Consider the following 13148-nt stretch of genomic DNA (forward strand, 5'->3'; position numbering starts at 1 on the left):
TTATAGGGCCTTTTTTAAAAATTCTTAAATACTGCATTCATGTATGAATGTGCATTCAAAAAAACATTTTGGACTCTTGTCATCTCGTTTGGATTGGGACATTTTCCAAGTTTGAGATGAGCGAAGGATGCTGAGGATGCTTGGAACAGTGCTGCTTTTCTGCAGCTGTAGAGGAGAGCAGGGACAGGTCCTCTGACAGTAATTGCTGCATGCATTTGGTGTTTAAATTACACTACTTGTTTTGGCTATGAATGCGATTTTTGATTAAAGCACCCTCTGTCCTCCTCCCCCCAAAAACCTAATTATGATAATAGATGCGTAAAAGCTATGATGTGTGTTATCCTTGCAACTTGTAGAGGGACCCCCAAAACGAATCAATAACAAAGCAAGGATCAAATTTGCAAAAATACATGAAGATGACTCTGAATGCTAAAGTGCAATGGACGAGCATTCTTTCCGACAACAGGGGGCGACACCACAAGTCAAACTTTTAAAGGACATGTAGTCCTGAGAAGATGAGCAGCACGGTTGGCAAGTGGTTAGCATGTCTGCCTCACAGTTCTGCGTGGATTCCTCCCACATTTCCAAAACATGCATCCTTTGCTCCATTAAAGACGCAACAACAGGGATGGACAACTTAAATGATGAAGGAATGATGGATGGAGTATCTTAACATATTGCATTCTCAAAAGGATATATGAAATATCTGCTGTTATTATTTTTGTCTTTCCCTTCTGTGGTGCTAGATAAAACACAAAAATCCGTAGAAAAAGCAAAAAGCAAATCTGACCTGAAGACGTGCCAGATTTGATTTGGGTGTTTATGATGTAATCCTGTCTACAAAATGATTAGATAAAATGTTATTAATCCATGAGAGGAAATTTTAGGAAGCAGCCATACTAGTGTTGCGGTAATCTCATTTACGCTAACAAAAGGAGCTAAAAAAAATAAACCGCATGGCGGCCAATGGTATGAATTAAACATACTTAGTGTGTGAAGAAAAAAAAAAGTTGTGATAATAGAATATACATTGTTCTTACAGGCCGACAGATGTTTAGTTGCGCCTCTAATTGCACACTGCAGCATCACATTTCATGTTTATTTTCTTGTAAGCAGCTGTTGCTCCACACCCACATCACAAAGAGATATTTTTAGACGCCACACTCGCCTTTGCATCAATATTAAAAAACAAAAAAAACAAAAAACACACACACAATGAAAGCGAGGAAGCACATAATACTTTTAAAAAGGCTTCCAAAATAAAATTTTGCACTGCGGGCCATATTATATTTATGAAAGAAATGGGACGCAATGATCCAATAGATGCTTATTATAACGGCGGGCGTTGTTTATTTATCCTACTGCAGATAGGAAGAGGGGTCTCTAAACAGTATTAATAACAAAAGATCTTTTCTCAAATCGTAAAGAATCCCCACTTTGATTGATCTCAAAGACTGTTTACTTTGTTAGGTCCTGCTGTTTTGGCGAGCGAAAGATTTTAAATGGCCTCAGCAGTTCATGTCATGAGCAACATTCCGACACAGTACGCACATTATCATGCGTTATGCACCGTTTGAATATGGCAACACTTTAAATATGGGGAAATAAAAATGACTTAAATCACGATTCAATAAAAATAATAAAATCATTGACTCTCGCAGGTCAAAGGTTGCCACAATTACGCTGTGCTCACAGAGCCTCTCCACTGCGCAACGACAACCCTTTAAAGTCCTCCTTCATTCGCTGAAGAGAACACATTAAATTAGAGGTGCACTGACATTAACAAGCGTTTCCCTGAAGAGATTATTCTTGTGCCTAATTAAATAATAATTGCTTTTTATAGTCTTTAAGGTTTAAATTATGTATTGGGAGACTGTGACTTCCCTGCTAGCATGGTTCACCCTGTCTTCAAAATAAAACAAAATCCATCCTCAATTTGATGATAAAATACTACTGAAATCAGCAGCAGAAGTTAACAACCATAGTCTTTTAAAAAGAGAGAAAATAAATATATAAATTGGGGCCGTCATGTTGCCACAATGAGAGCAGATGGGTGGGCGAACTCGTCGGTGCATTGGAATAAACAGGAAGTGACCTTGAGCTTTTCAAAACTTCACCCCGCATAACTTCGCGCGTCTCCACAACTTAACTGTATTCATGAGCATCTGGCCCGGCCTGACCTGCACGGAGATTCGCTGCATTTCAAACACTTGGCAAATATTTGTTTCTTCTTTGCGCTTTCTCGACAGCAGCTTTGCCCCCTCCGCGCCACCCCCTTCTCTCGCAGACATTGATTTGAGGTTCAACTACACATAGACGCATCATACCCATATATTTAATATGTCACGGTCACGTACGGACCGAGAAATCTTTAATCTCACTACAGTATCGGCTGATACACACTGACTGGACACATCATTAGGCACAAAATATAGTAGAAGTCACACTGCAAAAAGTCTTGCTTCTAGAAAATTGGTACTATTTTAAACGTAAATTATTTTGAGAAGCAACGTTGTATTAGAAAAGTCAAAATAGCCAACATTTTTCAATATTACTCAAAAGACTTACATGCTCACAAAACACTGCAATTAATCAGTCCCAGCCCCCAAAACGTTTTATTCCCTTAGAAAAATTGCACTTAACAGTATTGTACTGTATAAAAACACACAATAATAACATAACAGCGGCGATATGTAAAATACCTCTAGTGAATGCCTGGTACTGTGTGTCTTTTAATAAATGAACAGCCATAAACAAGTAAATAGGGTATTGTAATTATAGCTATTATAAAAGTATGGGATATCGGGTTGCATCCAGACGGGATGAGCGGTTGTGCAAGGTTCTGTAGACATGCTGGGGGGGTTAGAGGTAAGCCAGAAGGCATCTGAGGGCAGGCATTGTTACGGCGTAGGTCCCACTTAATGTCAACCCCGCCAACTGTCGCGGCGCATGGGTCAGGCTGCACCTGATGGACGCTTTAAGGCCACGCTGCAAAGTGCTGCCAATGCGCAATGACAGAGTCGAGGTTAGAGCCCCGTGTCCAAACGGGGGTCCTCAAATGATGTGCTGGCGCTTCAAAACAGCGCGGGGTCACTAAAAGTTACCGCAGACAGAAGCTGCATCTCAATTCGTGACGGTGACCCTGAACAAGGAAGAGTTTGCAGCTGCTCTTTTTTTTTTTCAAAATCAACTTACTGCTGATGCAAGCGTCTCATAGCCGAGAAAACAGCTTAAGTGGCTTTAAAAGCAATGCATTTGGAATAACTTGGGATAATGGCAGCGGCTCGGGATAACGTAGGATGTAACTCCGTTTGCATACAAACAAGTGCTAAACAACACAATTAAAGATGAGTAATCAAACTGAAAATGAGGGGTGGGAGTAGTAATTGATGAATTGATCAAGTTCTTCCGCACCAAACTTAGCCATGCAGGTTCTATCTCAACACTTGCAGGCACAGCATGTCCAAGGACATTCAAAGATTTTAAAACAACACAAAGTAGTTGTTTTGCAACACATCTGTTGCCAGGCAACAGACAGAAAGCGCAACACCGAGAGTTCGTGACATGTTCTACTGTTGAATCAATACTTCTCAATCATACGCGAGTTACTGTATATTTATTTCATTTATTTCAAGCTGCCTGCGAGCTGATCGAGGGAAAAGTGGCATTGCGTGCCCTCCGTAATTATGCTCAGCAACATGTGGAAATTGTTGCTAAAGTGCACAAGTGTCAAATGCAAAAGCGTTCTGACTTGTGAACACCCGCAAAAAAAAAAAAAACATTCCGACTGGTCTTTAGATGACGCTCGTACTTGAATACATATACACACATTTGCAACATGACAAACACGTGATGTGGGGCTACCAGTCCAGTCCGCAGAGGAAAAAAGGGATATTACTAGCTTGTATTCATGCAACTCTGGGGTCTGCCAACTAGCTAACTAATGAAATCTAACTAACTAATTTGCAATTACTCAAATCATGCAAAATATTGCGGCATAATACAGTCTTTGAATGTCTTTTATTTTTTTTGTAACGTATCTAAATTGTCGCGCTTCGGGAGTTGCTTTCTTCGCAATCTGAAATGTTTCCCGTCGTTGTTTTCAAAGTCCTCAGTACGAGCCGGCGTCTGTAGCGAGTGCTCGTGAGATCAGTCGGAATTTTCCTGAATTGAAGTCGGGCCGCGAGTAGTCCGAACGCCTCAAAGGTCGGCACCCGTTGATCGCTGCTCAGCGGTTGGCATTTTCACCGATCTCATCTTCATGTGGTTGCAAACCTCCAACGTCCTGTGGTGTCGTGTCGTGCTGTTGAATTAACGCAGCACAAATGGATCGAGCTATGTTACTTTGCAGGCGTCGAGGCGGACATAATCATTGATTACTGGATTTTCTGGGATGGATTCTCACATTTTGAAGCGTTTGAGGCAACGCTGTTGCTTTTCTCTCAACGGTTTGCCATCCAAAGAAAAAGGAGAGTACATGATGCCCGCTCGGGCCCACACTCATGCTATGGCACAAGAAAGTTCAGTTCAAAAGAATATTAAACAATGAATCGATTCATGGCTCATATTCATACGCCCGCTGGCAGCCATGATTACGCAGCTCTTCCCGGACACTTCATTAGGTACACCTTAGCACTGTTCTGCCCTCTTATGTTGGTAAACAAGGTGTCCAAAACATTAGAAACAACTCTCGGTATGATACTGTGCAATTCTGCACAATGGGAATAATAAATATAATAATAAATAAAATAAATATAATAATAAATAATATAATAATAATAATAAACGTCGCTAAACGTCCTAAATTGAGCGTTAGTTTCTTGATAAGGGCTGAATTTCTGCTGTTTTTTTTAAATAGATAGAATACTAATAATAGACTCATTAATAGAATACTTTACATTACATGTTGTAAAAGATTTCTTGTCATTATTTGTTTGTGGGCAAATGATCAAAATGCATTTTTAAAATGCATTTTCAAGATGAATCTGCAATGTTATAGTTGACCAAATGATGGCGACCTTGCCAATCAATGTCACATGGGGCTCTCTGCAGTTAAGTAAATAAATGCCTCCCCGGCCACTATATGCGGAAATATTGTACTTATTCCTGCATCAGTGTGCACCAAGACGGGATGAACAGTAATTAAACAACAATCAACTGCTACAAATGAAATGACATTGCTAAAATACTGCTTCCCTGACACTTTCAATCAAAACTGAGCATTATCTGTGCGATTACAAAAGGTTTTCTGTATTTGAAGGCCACAATTTGGGTTCGGATCCCATGAGGTGTACCTAATGAAGTGTCCAGTGCATGTCCTTTTCCTCATTGATTTCAGTCATTGTTGTTTTCCCAAAATTTGACTCTCGCCACTGTGCCGTTTTAATGTTGTCTCGCGATTCCCCAAATTACGAAAAACATCCCGGCCCGTCCTTACGCAGACTTCGAGTCTCAAAAGGGCATCCGGCAGTTAAACAGCCTGTTGATTATCAATGCTATAGTTGTTGTAAAGCGGTTACAGGCGTAATCATCTATTCATTTCCTCGCGCATTTGCATAACAATGTCGGGCGTCTTCGCTTGATAACTTTCCCCTCAGTCGTTGCGACGCGGCCGCGTGATATCTCCGTGCATGCGCAGCATATCTGCGGTGGTGTGCGGCTACAAATGCGTTGCGGTTCAAGATGATTTATTTCCCCCGACGTCGCGTGTGCAACACGGCTTAACAGCCGCGCTCCCGTAGCTCCGATAGCGGCAGATAAACACAGCCCAGACAATAATAATCTTCTATGCGCGTTGGGCATATTTCACCCCGAGTAACCCCTGATTTCCTAAAGCAAAGATGGGAAACATATGGTATGTGGGCCATATACAGCCCCAGCGAAAGCATTTGATCTGGGCCTAAAACAGATGAAACCTCAGAGAACTTAAGAAATGCTAATATAATGAAAATAGAACTGGTTGCTCTGTGAGTTGTCTCCAAATTACTAAAAAAAAAAAAAAAAAAAAAAAAACAAACAAACAGATTTCAGTTCATAGATGCCATTCTTCACATGTGCAAAACCAGGTTTAGCCTGAATTTGGTCCCAGGGCCTAACTTGCTTGCTCAAGCACACAGATGTGGAAGCCGCTCTACTAACCGGGCGCGTCCAGGATGACGTAAGCCAAACGGAAAATTGCCGTACAGTTCGGTTCAGGAGGAGTACATGCATATAGATGAATTGAGCAGGCGCAAACTGATTCCTCAAACCCCGGATGATTGCGACGGATGATTTTTGTGCGATACCGCGACGAGGAGACGACGGGGAGGACGGATCGTTTCCGCTCGTGTAAACAGTTTTTGAAATGCCAGAAACAAAAACTATTGTCTATTCAGCCGAGAGCTTAACTTGAACAAATGCATTTTTAAAGTACTGTAAGTGTAAATCCCAGATTTGATCAACTAAACGCCGTCTAAATTAGTTGCCAAGTGCGTCCTCTAAAAAAATAAAAATAAACGCCTCACACAAATAAAGCTTCCTAATAGCTTCCTTTATCCTGTCTTTAAAAAAACAAAACAAAAAAAAACAACCCACAACAGCCCAAATTGGTACTCACTCTATTAATCTCAGTTCATAGACGCCATTTTTGTTGTAACTGCAACAATGTCAGTTGATAGAAGCTCACATTCTGGCATTGAATTGTCAACTGCTGAACTCAGACGCAAAACAGCGGCGCCGACCGACACCCGTCAACGGGCCACTTACTGTACGTTAGCGTTCGTTCCAGTGGACTCTATCTAAATACATAACAAATATTAAAAACATATCTATATATATATATATATATATATATATATATATATATATATATATATATATATATATATCAGAACATATCCTAAAATGGCAAAAGTCAATGTATATAATAAATAAATAAATAGCTGTCCATGTAATAAATGCGACGGCAAGGTTCAAATCTCCAAATACAATCATTTCAAAGAAGGACATCTTTTTTTTTCGGTCTTTAATGAGCAATAATGATAAAAGATTTCGGCCGCTAATCCTCTTAGGGCTGCCTCTTTACTCACTGAGTGCACTGAGACATCATTGGGGGAATGATAAGATGGCAGCAGAATGAGGAGCACGGAGATAAAGAGGAGCAAGATTGAGTTTGACTTGGAGCAAAGCAGTAAGAGGCGAAAGGCAAGGAAAAAAAAACAAAACGTCTCAGAGGTCATGAATAAAAGAGCAAGAAGGGAACAATTTGGGTCATTTAAGAAAGGAGAGGAAAAAAAAAGCGGCTACAGAACGCCACATTTTGGATGTGGAGAAGATGGAAGCTCTCATTTTGATCCTTTCCACAGTTCTCGTCGCACGTTATCACCTGCATGATTTTTCCTCCGTGATGGAGAAGCAAGGCAAGGTTGAAGGTTTGATGACAGCGGTGAAAATCAATGTCTTCTGAATTTGACACACCGCAGAAAATAGTGTTGTGAACAACACTGCCAAATGGGAATGATTCCCCCCCAAAAAATTCCAAATATCTAAAATTCAAAATCATGATAAAACAAGCCATCGAATGCTGTGGGCATGTCAGCTGAATGTGGCGAAACCACGCCCTGCTCAACAGTCAGCGGTCAATCATGTACCACTAAACCAACTTGGAAAAATGTTTTAGGGGAACTGTGCTCCTTTATTTGCAAACTAAATAAAATCACATTTTGTTTTTTTCGTGTTGAGGCCAAAACAATAAAAAGTAGTACATTGGTGCCAAGAAACTATGTCGACGTAGGTCGAGGAGCTTCATTTAGTCAACAGTAGTGCTTTGCTGCCAACTTGTAGCCTCTATAGACAATTATAAACCCTCTAGGGGTAGCGTCAATGACTTGTGGATTTTGGCCAATCACGGCTGGGCTCCGTCTATGTCCGCAGTGAGTAGTGGAGAGCACGTTTGCCAGGCGCAGTTCACAGGGCTCAGTCAGAATTGCCCCAAAGGACGGTGACCCAATTAATAATAAGGAACTCAAACAGTCTCTTTAAAGACATTTCACAAGTATAACCACTGCTCTGTATTAAATATATAAACTATTGGTAAGACTGGCAAACAGTACCGTCTGATGTAAAAGGGAATTCGCGTGGTACAAATGAGCTATTAGCCTCACGCTAGCCCCCCTCGTAATTTAGCGCTGGCGTGCGATGTTATCCGGAAAGTCTCGGCTTTCCCGGGACGGCAACGCCACCTGTCATACTCACGCTAATTGGCCGAGACTGTTTTTGTCGATGTCCAACAAACGCCGCGTGTCTTGCATTCTCGTCGCGCTCTCGACGAACGATGCGATGCGGAAATAAAGAAAAAAATCATTTCCCGATCTCGGTGACGAGGCGACATTTGTGTGTGCATGTGCGTTTTAAAGAAGATGTTTCTCGCAGGAAGATTTGTCTTGCCACCGCTCGAGCAGGCTTTGCTTATTAGCATTTTACAATCAGCAGTGAGCAGCTGTTTCCATTGATAACAAATGGACGGTAATTGCATCAAGATCGGGGAGGCTAAACCATGTCAACATTCATGGAATCATCTAGTTTTTTTTTTTTTTTTTTTTAACCTGCATGCCGCCTCCAACATTGAGCTAGCAGGATGCCATAATGTGTTTTGTGTCTTTTTTCCGCGCAATTTAATCTCGGGCAAGTGTTCTCGCTCGCTGCAGCTGATGGGAAGAGAGTTTTTACAAGTGGCTACACAAAAGAGTTTATTATTGGCCGCCCGTTGCGCTGTCAGCGCTGATAAGAACGAGGGGGGGAAAGCACGGCGCCAGCAGAATCGCACGGCAAACGCATTCTACATCCGCCCGGCGGAGTCCAAATAATTGAGATTCAAGCCCCCACCGTACAACAGCGGACGTTACGCAACGTTGTCTTTCGATGTATATTTAGACTTCGTACGAAGTCGGTGATTGCTTGCGATGGCCTCCGGTGACACGACACGTAAAAGTGTACAATAATCCCTCGTCTGTCGCCGGGGTTAAATTCAGGACCACCCCCGCAAAAAGTGCAATCTGAATTGGCGGTCACACTTTTTTTTTTTGTGGTTATACATATTTTAAAGCTGTATGAACCTCCCCAGGCTCTCTTAATTTCCCCACACTCTACCATAACTTCTTAGAAACACTTTCTATACTCTGAAAAATCTTTTCAACTATTAAACATACAGCTACTTGTACATTCTATTCCTTGTAGTATGTCTTTTTTTTCCCTTTTTACATTTTTTGTTTCGGGCTATGAAGAGTTCATTTTCTCACAAGTTTACACTCAAAATCCCGTGCTATGTGAAATTTTGCATTATACGAACGGATAGAGAGACAAAATCTGCAAAGCGCTGAATCCGGTACGTTAAATGTGAAAATTATGTGGACATTACTGTACTATTTGCATTCCAGCATAACAGTGGAGAGAATTTTTAAACTTGTTTTTGTTTTTGTTTAGTGTTTATTGAAGAAATGTTTTTGTTGATCAATAGACTTGCATGTGAACAAAATTTAAAGGGGGGGCAGTCCGAGGTTTGAAGGGTGCCTTTTTTTTTTTTTTGTTCGCACCTTCATGAGGTCAAGCTGCCACTGCAGCCTATTTCTCTCCTGAATGAAATTTTATTGTAACCTGCACACTTTCATGACACCCTGTGCCTCCACATTTTCTTTTCTTTCTATGCTTCAGTTTTGCAACATCGAGCTGATGACTCGTCTTGGCAAAAAGCTCCAGCTTTGTCCGGCGTCCCAAGGATAATTTTCCCAGAATCTTTGTGGCTGGTCAACGTGCCTTTTTGGCTAATTCCTCTTACAAGTTATTTCAGTGACCATTGCTGTTTTTTTCCTTGAACAAAAGTGCACCAATAATTTTGCCTGTGTCTTGTGTACGAAAAAAAGGAACTTTTGTGTACTTCGGAGCATGGCGGAACCCAAGCTCCGTTATGTTGTGGGGCTCCTTTCTTGCATCTGGCACAACTCGTCTTGAATCATTCTTTGTTCAACTTTGGAGGTTCCGCTGCACGAGCCAAGTTTATTTGTAGATTTTAAGTAATTGACTCGCTGCTCTGTATTAAACCGAAAATTCATAGAGGAAAATGCCATGTAGTGGGAGGGCATCATCATCATATCTCATAATGGAAAAGACATTGAGGGAGATTTTCCACATCATTGCCAGCGGATGGCGCTCCGTTCCTCTCGGGCTTGCGACTGTGCACAAGCTGGTGTGAAGGAGGACATGCATACGCGGTGATTTTTAAGGTCGAGTCGGCTGCGTGTGGCATCTTCTCGAGCTGCAGCGTGGTCACTTGCGCAGATAAAGAGATTTCCTTCAGCTTTGGAGGTGAGAGAAGGACAGGAAGCTCACATCCCCGCGCCCACTTAGCAGCGCGGACGCTGGCACAGTGGCACCGGTGTGGACTCTTGAAGCGGCATCTCTGTGCCTTCTCTTCACTCACACCCCATTTGCCCCAGTGCCCCCCTTCCATTATTTTGCCCGTTGGCCCCCTTTGGCCCTCGGAGCATCTGCGCCCCCTCCGTGCTTAGCATATGCCCCCCGTGCCTTTAGGCCGGAACTGATAATTTATGCATTTCAAAATACATGAATTATCAATTATCTTATTTTCCCATCCAATTCTACTCTTGCCCTGCTTCTTTTTCTTTTTTTTTTATCAAGCAGACACACAGATGGCCCATGAGAACTTTTCAACTGGAAATATTCCAAGCTTTGACTTTTGACACACGAGTACATTACTGTTACAAAAGTGTTTTGACCATTTATTAGTATCTTTGTCACAACACAATAAGAAAACATACACAAAATGAAGAAACGTACTTACGTACAGTGAGTGCAGTGAACACATTTATTAGATCAGCTGTCATAAAAAGCCCATCCAGCAGCGTGAAGTGTTTTAAAGCTGACTTTCAAATTCAGTTCAATTTGTTTGACCATTTTGAACGGGAATTAGCGGTTTTACACTAAATTCACCATTTTTACAAACATATTTAACCCTACAGAAATCAATATGTAACAGTTTTTGAAAACATCAATTCAGAAATGCAAGAAAAATAACTCATTTGACTTTTTGATCAAGAAATAGTACTTTGCTTTAATATTTATAGGGTGGCTTTTCTATAACGCAGTACAATGGAAAATACACGATCGAAAATAGTCATTATTTTTAGCATTAAAAAGCGCTTCTGTGTACTGCTCTGTTAACCATTTAAACCTAGCAATTATTATACATATAATCATAAAACGTTGCACCAAGGTAGCATTTTGAAGTTTCCAATGATTCCAAGACTCCAATGAATTGCTGGCTTTTCTTTTCTCTGTTGTTAGCCTGATGAAATGTGACAATTTGAAATAGAAAGTCTATCATTCATGTTGTACTTGGTATTATTATATCTGCATGGTAAATGTCTCCTCCATCTACCCTTTATCTGGGGGGCTTCAAAGCGGGCTCGCAGAGCGCAGGTAGGTGCTTTGAGCCGTGCGTGAGCTTTGACTGTCATGCGCAAAGACAGACTGTCCCTTTAATCAGCCAAAGACGAAGTTCATGTAGCGAGACAAACGCAAGTCACGTCGGCTTATGTCCCCGCACCGGCTCGTGGGTTGTACCTTGCAAAGGGCAAGCTGAGCGATGAGCTCACGACCGCCGGTTTCCCTGCCGGGACAACGCGCTGTCGCCGGAATTTAGGAGGACGATGAACCCAAAATCAGCCGGTCAAGTCATGGGAATCCGTTCTCGCCAACAGAACAACATTTGTGTCACTTCAATCAGTCGTCCGCACGCCGCGGTCCGCGAGTCATTTGCTTCCAATGGACTGGAATTTAAAAAAAAATTATAATACCAGTAATACACATTTCAAAACGGGTTAAGGCGGTCATTACGTAATTAGCCGAATTGTGATGACAAAATTTGCACAATTTAGAACATCTTACTTTTTGCGCAAATGCTACAAAATGACAGGGCAAACAGGCTTCCAGGAGATGTTAATTAATTAAATTCCCTTTGTCATCATTTTAAAGGGTCCCTCATTTTCACACTTTGTCTTTGTAAAAACGACAAAACATGATTTTTTTGAAAAGTTCACTACTTTTTGCACGAATGCTACTTAACGGCAGTGCAAACATCGATAGAGTACCCTCAGCGATAATGACATGACGCGCAGATATTCATTGATTCTCCCAATCCTAGTTGGGATTAGCATGATAATCGATTAATTGATGGATGGATTGATTGATATGGTCACTACTTGGGTGTAACTAGCAGAGGTGCTGTTGAGCTATGGGAAGTTGCGCTACGGCCATGCAGATTTCCACTATGGCACCGTTATTCTGTTCAAAACTCTTATGAGTGCCCCAACTTACATTCCCTGGTCAGTTGTCTTTTCTTTTCTTTTTTTTTTCTCTTTTTCTTTGTGCCGTGAGCCAAAATTCAAGGCACAAGCGAGCTTCAGCCACGCCGCCATTTGAGTAGCGCAACAGTCACTGATGCACTTTTTGCTGTTCACTGAAGGTGACAAACAGTCAAACACAAACAATAAAATAAAAAACAAGAATAAACAAACACAAATACATAATGAGGACAGTTACAGTAGGCCAAAAATCGCATCCAGATTCCAGACAGTCTCATAAAGAGTCTGATGAAGTCACTCTCTAGGCCCACCCCCTTACAGTGAGTGCTAATCTGTTTGCATAGTCGATTAAGGATCTTTAGCCAAATCTCGACTGCCAAGATACATGACGTTGCAATCAGTCGGAGCTTCTACTTTTCCTACAAAACAGAAACTCTCACCAGTACGCAGCAAGACGCGCCTTTACGTGTAATCTGGAGGGAAGCCTGTTCCAAGGAAGTGTTTTCAATCCATTTAACCGCCTGCTACTTTTCTCAATATGCATAATTGTGCTATGATTTAACCAGCTTTAATCCGTTTCAGATAAAAAAAAATTATAATAATGCATCAAATAAAATAATGCATCATGCACATCACTCGACGTCAAGGTCGCCGAGCACACTGGGACATGACGGCTTTGCACGTAGTTCGTAGTGAATGTGCGACAATAGCTTCAAACGGGGAACGCAGGCATTAATTACGATTTGGCATCCATTAGAGCAGAAGCTCTTCTTTGAGGGAATATATTATATA

The sequence above is a fragment of the Phycodurus eques genome, chromosome 12, assembly GCF_024500275.1.
Source record: "Phycodurus eques isolate BA_2022a chromosome 12, UOR_Pequ_1.1, whole genome shotgun sequence".
Classification (NCBI taxonomy): Eukaryota; Metazoa; Chordata; class Actinopteri; order Syngnathiformes; family Syngnathidae; genus Phycodurus; species Phycodurus eques.